Source organism: Delphinapterus leucas, chromosome 18 (assembly GCF_059928025.1).
Source record: "Delphinapterus leucas isolate spDelLeu-1000000601 "Yukka" chromosome 18, BTC_Dleu_Yukka2, whole genome shotgun sequence".
Lineage (NCBI taxonomy): Eukaryota > Metazoa > Chordata > Mammalia > Artiodactyla > Monodontidae > Delphinapterus > Delphinapterus leucas.
The window spans coordinates 73627740-73642500 of record NC_143146.1 but is presented as its reverse complement, the minus strand read 5'-3'; the positions used below and the strand labels follow the sequence as shown (position 1 = coordinate 73642500).

The 14761-nt window shown below is 37.4% G+C and overlaps 1 protein-coding gene across 1 annotated transcript in view; it reads left to right on the top strand.

Annotated features, from left to right (window-relative positions):
• The window catches only part of PAN3 (poly(A) specific ribonuclease subunit PAN3), a 117641-nt gene that overhangs the window by 29644 nt on the left and 73236 nt on the right, over positions 1–14761 (top strand).

Here is a 14761-nt window from a genome sequence, read left to right as displayed (position 1 = left end):
TATGTAAACTTGTCAAGTGTTGGCTGTAAAACCAACTTCAATAGTATGTTGTCTTAGAGTTATTATACATTTCAGTCTTTGCATTATCTGTGCTAATGAAAATGAATTTTTATAACTCAAAGGCTAGCTTTTGTATGACTCTGAATCTGAAGTACTTACAAAATAATTTGAATTATATTCCATTTTAATTTGGATTATAATTATTATAGTCTCATTTAAAGAAATTGGTAATTGTATAAAATAGCTCTGTTGACCAAAATTTCAGTTTAGCTGGAAATAGAATATCTTTCATCCCAAACTTTCTCAGTACATTGGTATTTTTTTAATATATTGCTAGCCAAAAGCCTATAACCCCACATACACATATCACACACAGAAAAGATATAACAGAGTCAACAACTTGGTTTTATTTCTGTCAGCAACTTTGTGTTATGAAGGGGTTCCACAGTATTTTGGTCTGTTCACTGTCAATGCCATAGCAGTATCTGTGTTACCTTGGGCACAGAAATAAAAAAGTTATTCCCAAAATACTGCAAAACATGTTATTTGTCTCAACTGAAAATTTCATAGTATTTTTCTAAATATAAAGAAAAACAGGGAAATGGAGGGGGGTGGTCCACATAATCAAATACTTAAAATTTCCGTGGAAAGTTTGGGATATGTCCATTATGAATAAGAATTCATAATGGACATATCCTTTATGAAGAATGTGTACTGAATTCTTCTTTCTGAGATCAGGAGAGAGGTTTGATGTGGATTGTTAGAATTATTTTCCAGTTTTAAAAAGAAAGTCTGAAAATAAATTGGGCTCCAGTTACGTAAGGACAGTTACAGGTGGAAGTGAAAGTGCATGTAGGTTGCAGGGGAAACACGGATGATGCAGAGGTACGGCCACTTGACCGCCCCCCGTTGTCTCCCGTATCTCAGGGGCAGTTCCAAGGTACTTCTCTTTAGCATAGCTTGAAAAATCATTAGGTTTGTTTAAAGAATATATGCTAGGATTATGCTTTATTTTTAATTAAAAAGCTAATAATAGATTTGCATTCAGTGTGCTAAAGATTGAATTGATGCTGTCTGAATCTAATATTTCAAATACTAATATTATTTTGTGTTTCAGATAATTCAAATAGTTCTTTTTTAAGGATGTAAGGAATGCCTTATTAGCTTGATGTGATGTTGGAGGGGCAAGAATGCCTTACACTATCAGTCATGTGTTGAAGCATTGAAAAATACCCACCCGGTGTCCATTACTGTCTTTGTGGATTCCTGAGTTGGGTACCTGGTATTGTTGATTTAGAGCAAAGAGTATGTCAGTGCAATTTTCTTTTCTATTGGGGTTTTTATCTTTTTGTTGTATGAGAAAAGTAACTTATATAAGTCAATTCTGTACCTATGCCTTTTAATTTTGTATTATGTTTACCTTCAAATATATTAAAGATTTTTCACATATAAAAATTTTAAAGGATTGTGTAGCCAGATATATTAATCTTTCCTGTTTCATTTGTTTCCTTTCCTTTTAAAGCTTAGGTCTTCTCAATCCTAAGGTTAGAAAAATATTTATCTATATTTTATTTTAGTGATTATAGCTGTGTTTCTTAAATGGTTACCTTGTGCCACGCACTGTGCTAAGCTCTTTACATGTATTGTCTCTTTTGGTCTCTTATGGGACAGTTGTTACTGTTAAATGAAGAAACATCTTCAGAGAAGCTAAGTAACCTTAAGGTTAAGTGGTAGTCGGTGGAGGAACAGAACTCTGAACCCATGTTTGTCAGGCTTCAGAATCTCTTCACTTCTGTGTAACGTAGTTCTAGTTGTACTAGAGCTATGATTGATGTAATTGTCTAAATGGTTAACTGAACTTCTGTAGGACAACTTTTTTTGAGGATGAGAATGGGTATGTAGGTTTCCAGACATGGACTGTAGCTTATGCATAACTCCACAGTAGTTGTAAGGTCAGTCTTTTTTCCTCATGATTCATCTTTTTTTTTTTCTCAGTGACATTTAACTGCCTTTCTTTCTGGAACTTTAAATATTTGTTTACACTGATTTCTTAATCTTGACCTAACATCTTTTTGGAAAACAAATTTTGGAAAAACAAGTTTTTCCACTTCTGAAAACAAAACAAAAAAACCCAAGCAAACAACTAACTAACAAAAACCTTAAAACAACAACAGAAACTTTCTCTGAAAGTTTCTACCTGGATCATTCATAATTGCATTTATTCTCTTCAGTGCTGGATTTCTTTCAAGAGCCCTATGATTCCCAGCCTTTTAGTACTTAATAATCTTTTTATTTATTTTCTACCAAGAATCTTGTGATATGAAAGAGTCTGTCTACTGAACACAGGACATTTGTAAAATAGTGATTCATGCTTTCATTCTAAAATATATAATATGCTAATCAGAGAATCAAAGAAATTTAATATTTTTCTTATATTGTGGAGGTAGCTTGGTGGAGGTCAAATTTATTTTTCATATGGCTGTTTGAAATATTGATCATACCCATCTGGTCTCCATTACTACTTCTGTGGAGTTCCCACTTGGGGACCCTTGAAATAGATTCTAGTCTTTTCTCTGATTTCTTTACAACCTATTTATTCCTTCAGTGCTTGGAGTTTGGTGTTAGCAAAAATTTTGCTGGAAACAAATCCCAAAGCTTGTCAGAGGTCTCCTGAATCACCAAATCCAACAGTTTTATCCAGTACTTAATACTGCTGGCCACTTTTTTATTTGAAGCTCTTTCCTCATGCATTCTTGTTTCTTTGTTTGCTTGCCTATTTATTTATTTATTATTGGCTGTGTTGTGTCTTCATTGCTTTCTCTAGTTGCGGCGAGCGGGGGCTACTCTTTGTTGAGGTGCACGGGCTTCTCATTGCGGTGGCTTCTCTTGTTGCAGAGCACGGGCTCTAGGCACGTGGGCTTCAGTAGTTGTGGCACACGGGCTCAGTAGTTGTGGCTTGCGGGCTCTAGAGCACAGGCTCAGTAGTTGTGGCACATGGGCTTAGTTGCTCCGCGGCATGTGGGATCTTCCCGGACCAGGGCTCAAACCCGTGTCCCCTGCATTGGCAGGCGGATTCTTAACCACGGCGCCACCAGGGAAGTCCCCACCACGCATTCTTGACTCTGTTTCATCCCTGCTCTTTGTGAGCTCCTGTTCTTGGCTCACTTGTTCTTTGCTTTCCCGTGTATGCCTAAGATTCTTAAATTTTTATTTCTCTTAGAACTGTCTTCTCAGTTCAAGACCCAACTCTTTCGTGCCTTCTGGTATCTTTGCATGTAGATGTATATCCCTCTATCACTACAAATTTGGCAAGTCTAGAACTCAGTGTATTTTTCTCTTCTCCAAATCTACTGCTTCTTTTTTTTTTTTAACTGCTTCTTTTATATTCTCTTTATATTCCTTCTTTAGTTAATGGCTTTATCATCTTCCCGGTCACTGAGACTACATAGCTTCATTTCTTCCCTGTCTTCTCCCACATTCTACCATTTATTATGAAAAGGAAACTACTGAGGTTTGACTACCCATTAATTGAAAGATGATACATTGGACAATTTATATTTGCCATCATATTAAGGCTTTACCACAATAGTGACATATTATCCCCATTTGAAAAATATGGAAATTGCAATTTAGACAAGGCTTATTGTTCGTACATGGTAGAGCTGGGATTCCAGATCTATTAAATTTTATATCCTGAGATTTTCCTGCTATATTGTCTGCCTCTAATCCCCATTCTTTAAAATTCCACGGTATCTTTTTATCCTTTCCTTTTTCTTTCTTTTTGTTTTTAAACATAACTGACATATGTACCCTCAGTGTATCTTCTGAATAATTTTTGTCACATCCCTTCAGGATCTGTTCAGCCTTTCTAGGGCTATCTCTCTTTAACTGTCCACATGTACTAAATTCTAATCATATGGAATCTTTTATACCTCATATAATATGAAATACATTGTCAGTTCTCTGTACCTTTTTATCTCTGTACCATTGTTAATAGAGCCTAAAAAAACTTTCTTCCCTTTTTTTTTTTTTAAATTTATTTTTATTTAATTTATTTTTTTTGGCTGCGTTGGGTCTTTGTTACAGCATGTGGGTTTTCTCTAGTTGTGGCAAGCGGGGGCTGCTGTTCTCTGCGGTGCACGGGCTTCTCATTGCTGTGGCTTCTCTTGTTGTGGAGCACAGCCTCTAAGTGCACGGGCTTCAGTAGTTGTGGCTCGCAGGCTGTATAGCGCAAGCTCAGTAGTTGTGGTGCACGGGTTCAGTAGTTATGGCGCACGGGCTTAGTTGCTCCGCGGCATGTGGGATCTTCCTGGACCAGGGCTCGAACCCGTGTCTCCTGCATTGGCAGGTGGATTCTTAACCACTGTGCCACCGGGGAAGTCCCCCCTTTCCTTTGAGAGTAGCTCAAATGCTACCTTTTCTGTAAATACCTGCTCAAACACCTCAAAGAAAAAAAAAGTTTGTTTTTTTTTTTTACTCTTTTCACAATACTTAATGTTATTTCATTCTCTCTTATATTGGTTGTTTACCTGTCTTTTCCAACTGAATTGTAAATATGTGTGACTAGGCATGTGTTGTTTATTTTTGTACCCTTAAGGTATTCTGCTTGTCTCTAAATGTCATTGTATAATTTTATTTTCTTAGGCAATATGTGAAATTTGTGGTAGTTTATTTTAAGAATGTTATATATTTTGAAAAATTGATCATAGGTTGTCTGGGATTTATAGCCATCGTATATTACTATTGTTTAGTTTAATTATCACAATTGATTTAGAACATAGGGTGGTGATTTCTTTTGAAATGTTAGACGATCTTCTCTTTCTTTTTTAATTCAAAATTTAACATTGTAGAAATATTCTTGATATTTTTCAGTCTTCTGAGCCTGGTACTAGTCTTACTTCCTGACAGTGTTATTATGTGACAAAGCTCCTCTGTTTTGTATTTTTCTCATGGTCTCAGTCTAAACACCGAGCAGGTGGTAGATGGAAGGTCACCTAAAACTCTGCATCAGCAGTTCTTTATTTCACTGAAGTGCAGGTTCACTTTCATCTTTCCTTAGCCTCTGCCCAGATGATTGCCCATTCCTCTGCCTGACCAATCTGCATGTGAATTTGAGATTTTACATTTGTTCTATGATTATGGTTCAAATGCCGCTCAAGATTGAACTATTTCATCACCTACTTTATAGAATTATTGTGAGGATTCAGCTTTCTGTTTGAATCTATTATTTGTACAGTAGATATTAAATAAATGTCCATTCCTCCAATTTGACCTCATCCCTCCTAAACTTGGTTTTTGTTTATTTAGGGTGCTCTCAGTTATTTATATTCAGATGTGCGTGGCATTGTGGTATATATGGAAGGAGGCAGTGACATTAAGTGTCTCTTAGGGGCTCTCATTTTAATGCTGACTCACTTGAGTAGTTTAAAAAATTACTTTAAAAATGCTTTTTTTGAAGGGATAACAATGTGTTCCCATCCTTCATGTAACAATCAGATGTCAACTTGAATGAAAGGATGGGAAATGCATGGTTTTATAAACTTCTCAGAGTATTGCAGATTAAGATGTACCTAAAAGTAATGACATGTTACATAAAGTCTTACTTATATATAAATATATATATTTATATATATAAAAGACTTTATGTAACATGTAAGTCTCATTTTGTCTTAGACTTTTGGAAATAGTGGAGTTATGAATCATAAATTATTAGTATTACTGTTGTTTTAGTTTACCCCCAGAGTGATGTAAATGAATGAGAACTGTTGGACTATTGGGTGTATTAGGAGATTCATACTTGTTAACATCTCTTTTGATGGTGTTTTTCCCCTTGTGGTCTGATTAAATGGCATTTCTTATAAGTATTTAATTTGTAAGAATGCTCACATTAAAATCTCTTGGCCCACAAATTCAGCTGTGAATTCTAGTTGCTTGTTACTGTTGCTTTTAAGATCCCAGGGAGGTTTTGGAAACTCACTGCATGTGCTTCAGTCTTTAGTTACTTACTGAATTTTGGTGTTATTTCAGAAGATTTCTAGTCTCTATGCCCCAGGAAATGAGATCCTTTGGGCTTTAGATGGAGTGGATTGGAATTTATAAGAGTGATGCTTCAGTCCATCTACTCAGGGTTCCTCAGGACTTTGAAAAGTTATAGAACTGTGGGGCAGCTAAAATGATGTTACTATATAAGTTCTGATTTCTCACCCACAGCCCATCTCAGACCCTCTTCTTTTCTCCTCTTCTCTGCAGCTGCTATTCTAAACCTTTACCATTCACCTCAGACCTGTTCATCCCCTCTGTCACTTTTGAGTAAAGAGACTTGTGTTCTTCAGAGGAGGGAAACAGGTCGTTGAGAATGAATTGCTTCATATGTTGGCTTTCTAACTATGTACAACATTTTCACTTACACCCTTTCCGACTATTTTTCCTTTGGTTGCAAACAAACAGGTGTTCCTTTACTATATCCTTCAGAACCTGTCTTTAGTCCCTCTAGCAATTTATTTCATTATTTATCCCTTTTCAGTTTTAGACAGTCTCTCCCTTGACATTGATGTCTTCTTCCTAGCTTGGTCTTCCAGTACCAAGGAGTGCTACATGAGGAAATATTCTGTGGTCAGTACATTTGGGAAACTATGTGATACAATTTGAGAACTGCTTCCTGCTTGTTGCTAGTTCTTCACCTTTCATTCATCCCTTAATTCCCAGCGTTTTACCTTTCACTTTCACCACTCTATTGAGATGTGTGATACAATTTGAGAACTGCTTCCTGCTTGTTGCTAGTTCTTCACCTTTCATTCATCCCTTAATTCCCAGCGTTTTACCTTTCACTTTCACCACTCTATTGAGACTCTTTTTGGTAACTTACCTAACTACCAAAAGTCACAATTCTTACTTGACCTCTACTGCATTTGATATTGTCGTCAGTTCCTCTTTCCTTGAAACTATTGTTCTCCTAGCTCTGAGACTGTTCTTTATTAGTCTCTTTCAGGGACCTCTTGTCCCTTGCTGTGCCCTCAGGAACTTTCCCAAGCTCTGTCCTTGACTCTCCTGTCTCTGCACACAGTGCCCCTAGGTGATCTCACTTATCTTCATTACTTCAGCTACTCCCTAGTCACATTTGACTCCTATATATATATATATATATATATATACACACACACACACACACACACACACACACACATACATACACACTACCTGCTTCTGAACATCTTCATCTGTATGGCGTAAGACTTTAAAAACTCAGTGTGTCTGAAATGAATACTATATCTTTTCCTTCAAACCTGTTCTTTCACTCACACACATCTGTACACACTTATTCACAGCTATATACCCACTCTCTGTCTTGGTTATTGATATCACCCAGTTGTGAGTTCTTCATTCTTCCATCTTCCATATCTGTCACATTCTTTGGCCACTAAGATCTGTTGATTGTGCTACCTTGAAATTCTCTTCACTTTTTTTTTTTTTTTTTTGCGGTACGTGGGCCTCTCACTGTTGTGGCCTCTCCCGATGCGGAGCAACAGGCTCCGGACGCGCAGGCTCAGCGGCCATGGCTCACGGGCCCAGCTGCTCAGCGGCCATGGCTCACGGGCCCAGCTGCTCCGCAGCATGTGGGATCTTCCCAGACCGGGGCACAAACCCGTGTCCCCTGCATCGACAGGCGGACTCTTAACCACTGCGCCACCAGGGAAGCCCTCTCTTCACTTTTAATGTTACCAAAGTACAGTTTAGGCTCACCTCCACTTCTTACCCGGACTATTACTATTGTAGTCTCTTACCTGGTTTCCTGCTTCTGGTCTTTTCATTCAGACCGCTACTTGGTTGATTTCTCATCTTTGTCATCTGTTCTTTGTCATTAGAATACAATCCAAGTCTCTTAGAAAGGCATCAAGGTGCCTCTTGATCCCTCAGATTACTGCTGCAGACCTACTGAACAACCTGCAGCACGATGAAGAGCAGCATGCTCTTCCTGCCTCTGCCTTTGAACATTCTCTTTGCTTGCTGTGCCCTTCTCTCTGCCTTGACTCAGCAAACTTGTCTTTTAGGATTCGATTCAAGCATATGGTCTTACGACCTAATTAGACAGCTCTAAGCATTTGTTCACTTTTCCGTAGCACTTCACATTGCTGTAATTAATGTGTATATAACTTACAGGCTAGCAGTGAATGGCACACTATAGGTAGTTAATTTTTTTTTTTCTTTTTTGATACATGGATGTTCTGAGCTCTTGGGAGTGTGGAATTGGGTACAGGGTACATTCTGTACCTGTGAAATGCCAGCCTGTGAACTTCTAGAACGTAGTGCCTATGTTTCAAATATTTTGTTCTCCACAGTGCCTAGCACAGTGCCCAGCACATTATCTTTTATTATTAGCTATTCAACTAGTTGAATGAATTAACCTGGATTAACGATTATCTGGTGAGATGAGTATTTGGCCAAATTTAGTCCTGAATTTAAGTTTTGTACATTTTCTTAAGTTTTCCTTTGGTATAGTTTCATGACATAAAATATCATTATGGAAAAATGTTTGAAAAATCTTAATATATGTTAAATTTTGTGATTAAATGTGGCAGGATTCTTGGTTAGAGAGAATGCCTCCAAGTAAGTCTCTATTACTATGCAATGTGACAAATAGATTTTACTGATATATAGTTATGGATAGAAGATGTACATAGGTATACAAGATACTTATAGCTGTGTAAAGTAATTATTTCCTCTCTGGAATGTGGTGATGGTCTTGCTGTCTCCTGGATTACTCGTTAACTGACCTAAATGGATATTTTTGCTTCTTTTAGGGAGAGTAATATTTCTTCCCAACTTTATTGAGATACTGGGTTGGCCAAAAAATTCATTTTGGGTTTTTCCTTAACATCTTATGGAAAAACCCGAACGAATTTTTTGGCCAACCCAATAATTGACACATAAATAGGGAGAGTAATATTAAGAATTAACTAGGTAGAATATTGAGAATACCTCTGTGATGGTTAATGATTACTGTTATTGGAGAACTTTGACATGTAAATAACTTTTAATGGAAGAGCAAGCATTTCATCTGTTTTTTTTTTTAATTTATTTATTTTATTTATTTTATTTTTGGCTGCGTTGGGTCTTCGTTGCTGCACGTGGGCTTTCTCTGGTTGCAGCGAGCGGGGGCTACTCTTCGTTGCTGTGCACGGGCTTCTCATTGCGGTGGCTTCTCATTGTGGAGCACGGGCTCTAGGGCGCGCGGGCTTCAGTAGTTGTGGCCCACGGGCTCAGTAGTTGTGGCTCGCAGGCTCTAGAGTGCAGGCTTCAGTAGTTGTGGAGCACGGGCTCTAGAGCACAGGCTCAGTAGTTGTGGCGCAGGGGCTTAGTTGCTCCGCAGCATGTGGATCTTCCCGGACCAGGGCTTGAACCCGTGTCCCCTGCATTGGCAGGTGGATTCTTAACCGCTGTGTCACCAGGGAAGCCCCTCTGTTTTTGTTTTTAAATGCCTTCTATCCTCCAGATACAGATTTTGCTTTTTTTATATACATTGGTCCTACTCGTCTCAATTTGAATATTGCATATTCTCTGTGAATTCTTAATACCACTCCATTCAGTGATGATGATATGCAAAGAAAAGGGAGTAGTGTAAGTGGCTTCATAATTTACAAATCTTAACAAACTTTCTTAAAACTTTTTTGTAAAAGTTATATATGCTTATTGAAAAAAATTCACGTACTACAGAGAAGTACAAAGGAGGAAGCAAAAATGTCCCATTTCCTCACCACCTAGAGATAGAATCTTCTTTTAGCACTTCAGTGAGCATCTTTAGTTAGAATCCTTTTACACACCTGTGCACATGCACATACACACATTCTCCCTCTCCCTCCCTCCCTGCCCAACCCGTTCTCTTAGGCATATGCACACCATTTTACAAAAAGCAATTTAGTATAATTGCTGCATTGTAGCCTAATTTTACTTTATTTTTTCTCAGTAGTGGTATTGGCCTATTTTCATGGTAGATAAAAATATATCAATTCACATGATTTTTTAATAGCTACACACTATTGTATATACCATAATCCACATAACCAGATCCCTATTGATAGATATTTTAGTTATCCCTCCCCCCACCACTTTAAAAAATCATTTAAAAAAACTGTGCTAAATGGAATCTTTTCTACTTGGGTGATTTTCTTCTTAGCCTAAATTCCTAGATGTAGGAATACTAGGTCAAAGGATATGCTTGTTTTTCATTTTGATACATAGTATCAAACTATTCTCAAGAATAGCGTTACCCATTTCTGACAAACTTTATGAAAGATGAACTAGTGAGCGTCTTTGGAAGTTAATGCGCCTATAGTTTCACACTCTTATATAGAGAGAGTGACTTTAAGCTGAGTTCCCAGAAATGTTTTTGTTTGACTCTACCATAACATAAAGCCTCTTACTAATTGACTTTCATCTGGCAGGTTCTGACATACACATGCCACTTTGCCCTTAAGACAGTCAGATTATTAGTAGGAGAACTTATATTTAAAAGAACAATGGTGTGAATCTCTTGTAAGCAGTAGTAGTCAACTTTCCTTCACTGTCCCCACCAATTTGAATCTGATTTGTTTAGAGAGTCATATTTCCTCTATTGGGTTGTTTTATCAGAAGGCCCAGTTTACTTCAGAAAATTTGTAAATTGTGATATTAGACTAATTTCACAATAGTAGTAGTGTTTTTTGTTGTTGTTTTGGTTTTTTTTTTTAGTAGTAGTGTTATATGTTAACTTTTATAAGATGAAACTTGACTGGTCTTAAAATATTAAGTTTCTGAATAGCCCAGAAGTTGAGTATATTGTGATAAATTTTAAATTGACCGTATTTGGACATGCTTGAAATCTGGAGAAATAACAACCCACTAAGGCAAAAAACAACAACAACAACAAAAAACCATGTAGAAATATGAACTTGGAGGTTCTGGTTAGCCATTTGACTTCTCCTTTCTGTCTCTCCCTGTTCCTCTTTATTCTGTGTTATTCATGAACACTGAAGACTAGTAAAAATCGCTCTGAATAGTGCTGTTCTTTATGTCTATAAGTCTCATCTTTTTATGCCTTTTTAGATAATTTTATCAAGGCAAAATTCTTGCCTATCCCTGCCTTTCTCCTTCATTATCAGTATCCTCTCTTCTGCCTTTCCAGATAATTCACTGCTCTCTGCCCTTGCCAAGACACAGACACACACAGACATACATAGAGCCCTCTACCTTGAGCATGAATCTTTTGACTTAGTCCAAAACTAGGCCCCGAGAGAATAGTAGTGAAGATGGGAGATTGGAGTCATACGTTCTGGAAAAAAGTAGATATGGCCACGATTAGTATCAACGTTTTATCTCTGTCTCTTTTTTAATGATTTAATTCAGTCAAGGACAGTGGAGACTTGACCTGATCAGTCTTTGGATTTCAGCAATTAAGTCATTAAATAAAACTTTCCTTCTCTTTCTTTCTTCCCATTTTCCCCTCCTTTTTCTCCTCCTCCTTCTCTTTTTCTGCTTCTCTCTCTTTCTTTTATCCTGGCTGAAAGTAGAAGATGGATTTGAGTTGTGCAAGACTGGAGTCAAGTTGGTCCGTTGGGATGATGGTAACCTAGACTAGGGCACTGACAATGACATGAGTAGAAATAGTTGAATTTGAGAAATATTTAGGATGTAGAATAGACTGCATGACTTGATGCTGACTTGATGCTTCAAAGATAACTGCATTATCAGAAAGATGGTTGTGACATAATTTATCTGTTTAGGAAAGAGATTGTATAGGAAGCACAACAAAACTTGAAAAACCAGCTTTATAGGGAAGTAGTTGATTTGCTCATAAGTAGTTTGAATTAATAGTTGCAAAACATCTCTTTACTGGTGGGTGTCTGATCTAGCCAAAACAAGGAGTTGGCTAAATTTTATATATTTATAACTTAAGCTCAAATTAGGAATACCTTATGTTTGGAAAACATCACCACAAAATTTGTCTCCTGACCAAGGTGGAAGAACAGGGATTAGACTTACCCTCCCTCCAGAAACAGCTAAAAAACTGACCAAAATATATGAAACAAGTTTTCAAGACATTAGATATCAGGCAGTGAAAGACAGTGATCCCTGATAGATGGGAAGCAAATGAGGTGAGCTCCCCGTGATTACCTTAGCTCACTGTTCGGTGGGCAGTTTCTGAGCCTGGTGCCTGGAGCGGGAACTCGGGTGGAGCCTAGTGATCTATCTAATTAGGGAGACCAAACTGGAAGTTTACAGAGGCCAAGCCGGATATAGTTCACAAAAAAAGTACTGGAGAGGAGAGAGCTCATACATAGAACTTCGGACACTTACAGAGATTCTCCTTGCACCTTCAGCTGAGCACTGATCAGAGGCTATGAGTGAGGAGGTTACTTGAACTGGAAAAAGAGATTCCTGAAAAGATTACAGGAAATAATTCTCAGAGCTCACACAAGGCCAAGAATAGTTCCTATTCCCACAAGCCAACGTGGAAAGCATCATAATTCATGAAGCATTAAGTAGGGTAATGGGAAGTCTTTTGCCTCAGTAGTGGGACCAAATTAGCCTTAGAATAAATGCTGCCCTAGTCTTAACTAATAAAGCTTAAAAGCAAGACCTGAAAGAATCAGACTGATTTTTAATCAGTTTAATGACAATGGAGAACAAAGCTCAAGAATATTTATAGCAATAAAAATATATCTAGGACTTCCCTGGTGGCACAGTGGTTAACAATCCGCCTACCAAGGCAGGGGATATGGGTTCAAGCCCTGGTCCAGGAAGATCCCACATGCTGCGGAGCAGTGAAGCCCGTGTACCACAACTACTGAGCCAGCGCTCTAGAGCCTGTGCGCCACAGCTACTGAAGCCTGCACACCTAGAGCCTGTGCTCCACAAGAGAAGCCACCGCAATGAGAAGCCTGAGCACTGCAACAAAGAATAGCCCCTGCTCGCTACAGCTAGAGAAAGCCTGCGTGCAGCAGCGAAGACCCAACGCAGCCAAAAATAAATAAAAAGTAAATAAATTTATTAAAAATAAAAAAAACAAGGCATCCTTAAATATATATATATATATATATATGTATATCTCCAGCACCCAAAAAGATAAAAGTGACAATATTTGGCATTTGATCAAAAATTACCAGCAGTGCAAAGAAGTAGGAAAATATGACCCATAAAGAGAAGCAAATGTAATCAATTATAACACATAAATAGTATGTAAGAACATCAGAAGAGTTATCATAACAAGACTCCATGTGTTCAGGAAACTAGGGGGAAGATTAAACATGTTAGTGTAGACAAGGAAGACCTACTAAAAAATCCAAATAACACTTCTAAAATTTAAAACTACTTTGTCTGAAATGAAAAGTATTGGATGGGATTAATGACAGATTAGACATTGCATCAGAAAAGATTAGTGAACTTGATGACATAGTGATAGAAGCTATCCAAAAAATAGAGAAAAAGTGAGCCATGGGATAACTTGAAGCAGCCTAACACACTTGTATTTTTAGTCACTGAAGCAGGGTGGGGGAAGGGCAAACAAAAAATATTTTAAGAAACAGTGGGCAAATATTTTCCAAATTGGATGAAAACTGTAAGCCCACAGATCCAGGAGCTCAAATGAACACAAGCACGAAAGAAACATGGGGGAGTAAAAACTGCACCAAGGCACACCAGATAAACAGCCAGAGGGAAAAATATTCATTTTTGAGGAACGAAGATATAAGTGATAGCATTATTTCTTGTTGGAAACAGTACAAGCCAGAAGACAGTGTAACAATAACTTGAAAATATAGGAAGAGAAAAAAAATGTCAACTTAGAATTCTGTTCTTGGGAAAAATGCAAGAATGTAATCCATTGAGTGCATTTAAAGACTTGTGAAATTTTGAATAAAATGTGCAGTTTAGTTAAACTTATTGCACCAATGTTTTATGGTTTTGAAAATATACTCTAGTTATGTAGGATATCTTTGGGGAAAGATGGTGAAGGATACTACTACTTGTGAATTTTAAATTACTTCAAAATTATATATTTTTTAAAAAGCAAAGTAAACACCTTTTTAAACATACAAGAGTTGAAAGGGTTCACGTGCAGTATATGTGTACTTAATAGATATTAAAGAAAGTACTTCAGGCAGAAGGAAGAAAATACCTTATGGATCTATACAAAGAAATGAAGAACACTGGAAACAGTAACTACATGAGGAAATATAAGAAACTGTCCCCCTTATTCTGTAAGTCTCTTTGAAAGATATTGACTGTTGAAAGCAAAAACGGTAATAGTGTGTTGTTGGGTTTATAGCATATGTAGAAATAAAATATATGATGATAATAGCACAAAGTCTGGCAGGGGAGAAATGGAAGTATAATATTGTGAGCTTGTTACACTATATCTGAAGTAGTTTAAAATTCAGTGATAGTTGGTGTTATGGACTGAATTGTGTCTTCCCCAAATTCATTTAAAAAATATATATGACTGTATATAGAAGTGGGCTTTTAAAGATTTAATTAAGGCTAAATGTGGTTGTAAGGATGGACTGTAATCCAATATGATTGGTGTCCTTAGAAGAAGATGAAGAAATACCAGGGTTGCACACACACACAGAGAAAAGGCCTGTTGCTGTGAGGACACAGTGAGAGGATGGCTTTCTGCAAGCCAAGGAGAGAGGCCTCAGGAGAAACACCCTCTTGGCCCCTTGATCTTGGGTTCTCACCTTCTAGAACTGTGAGAAAATATGTTTCCATTGTTTAAGCCAGGGGTCCC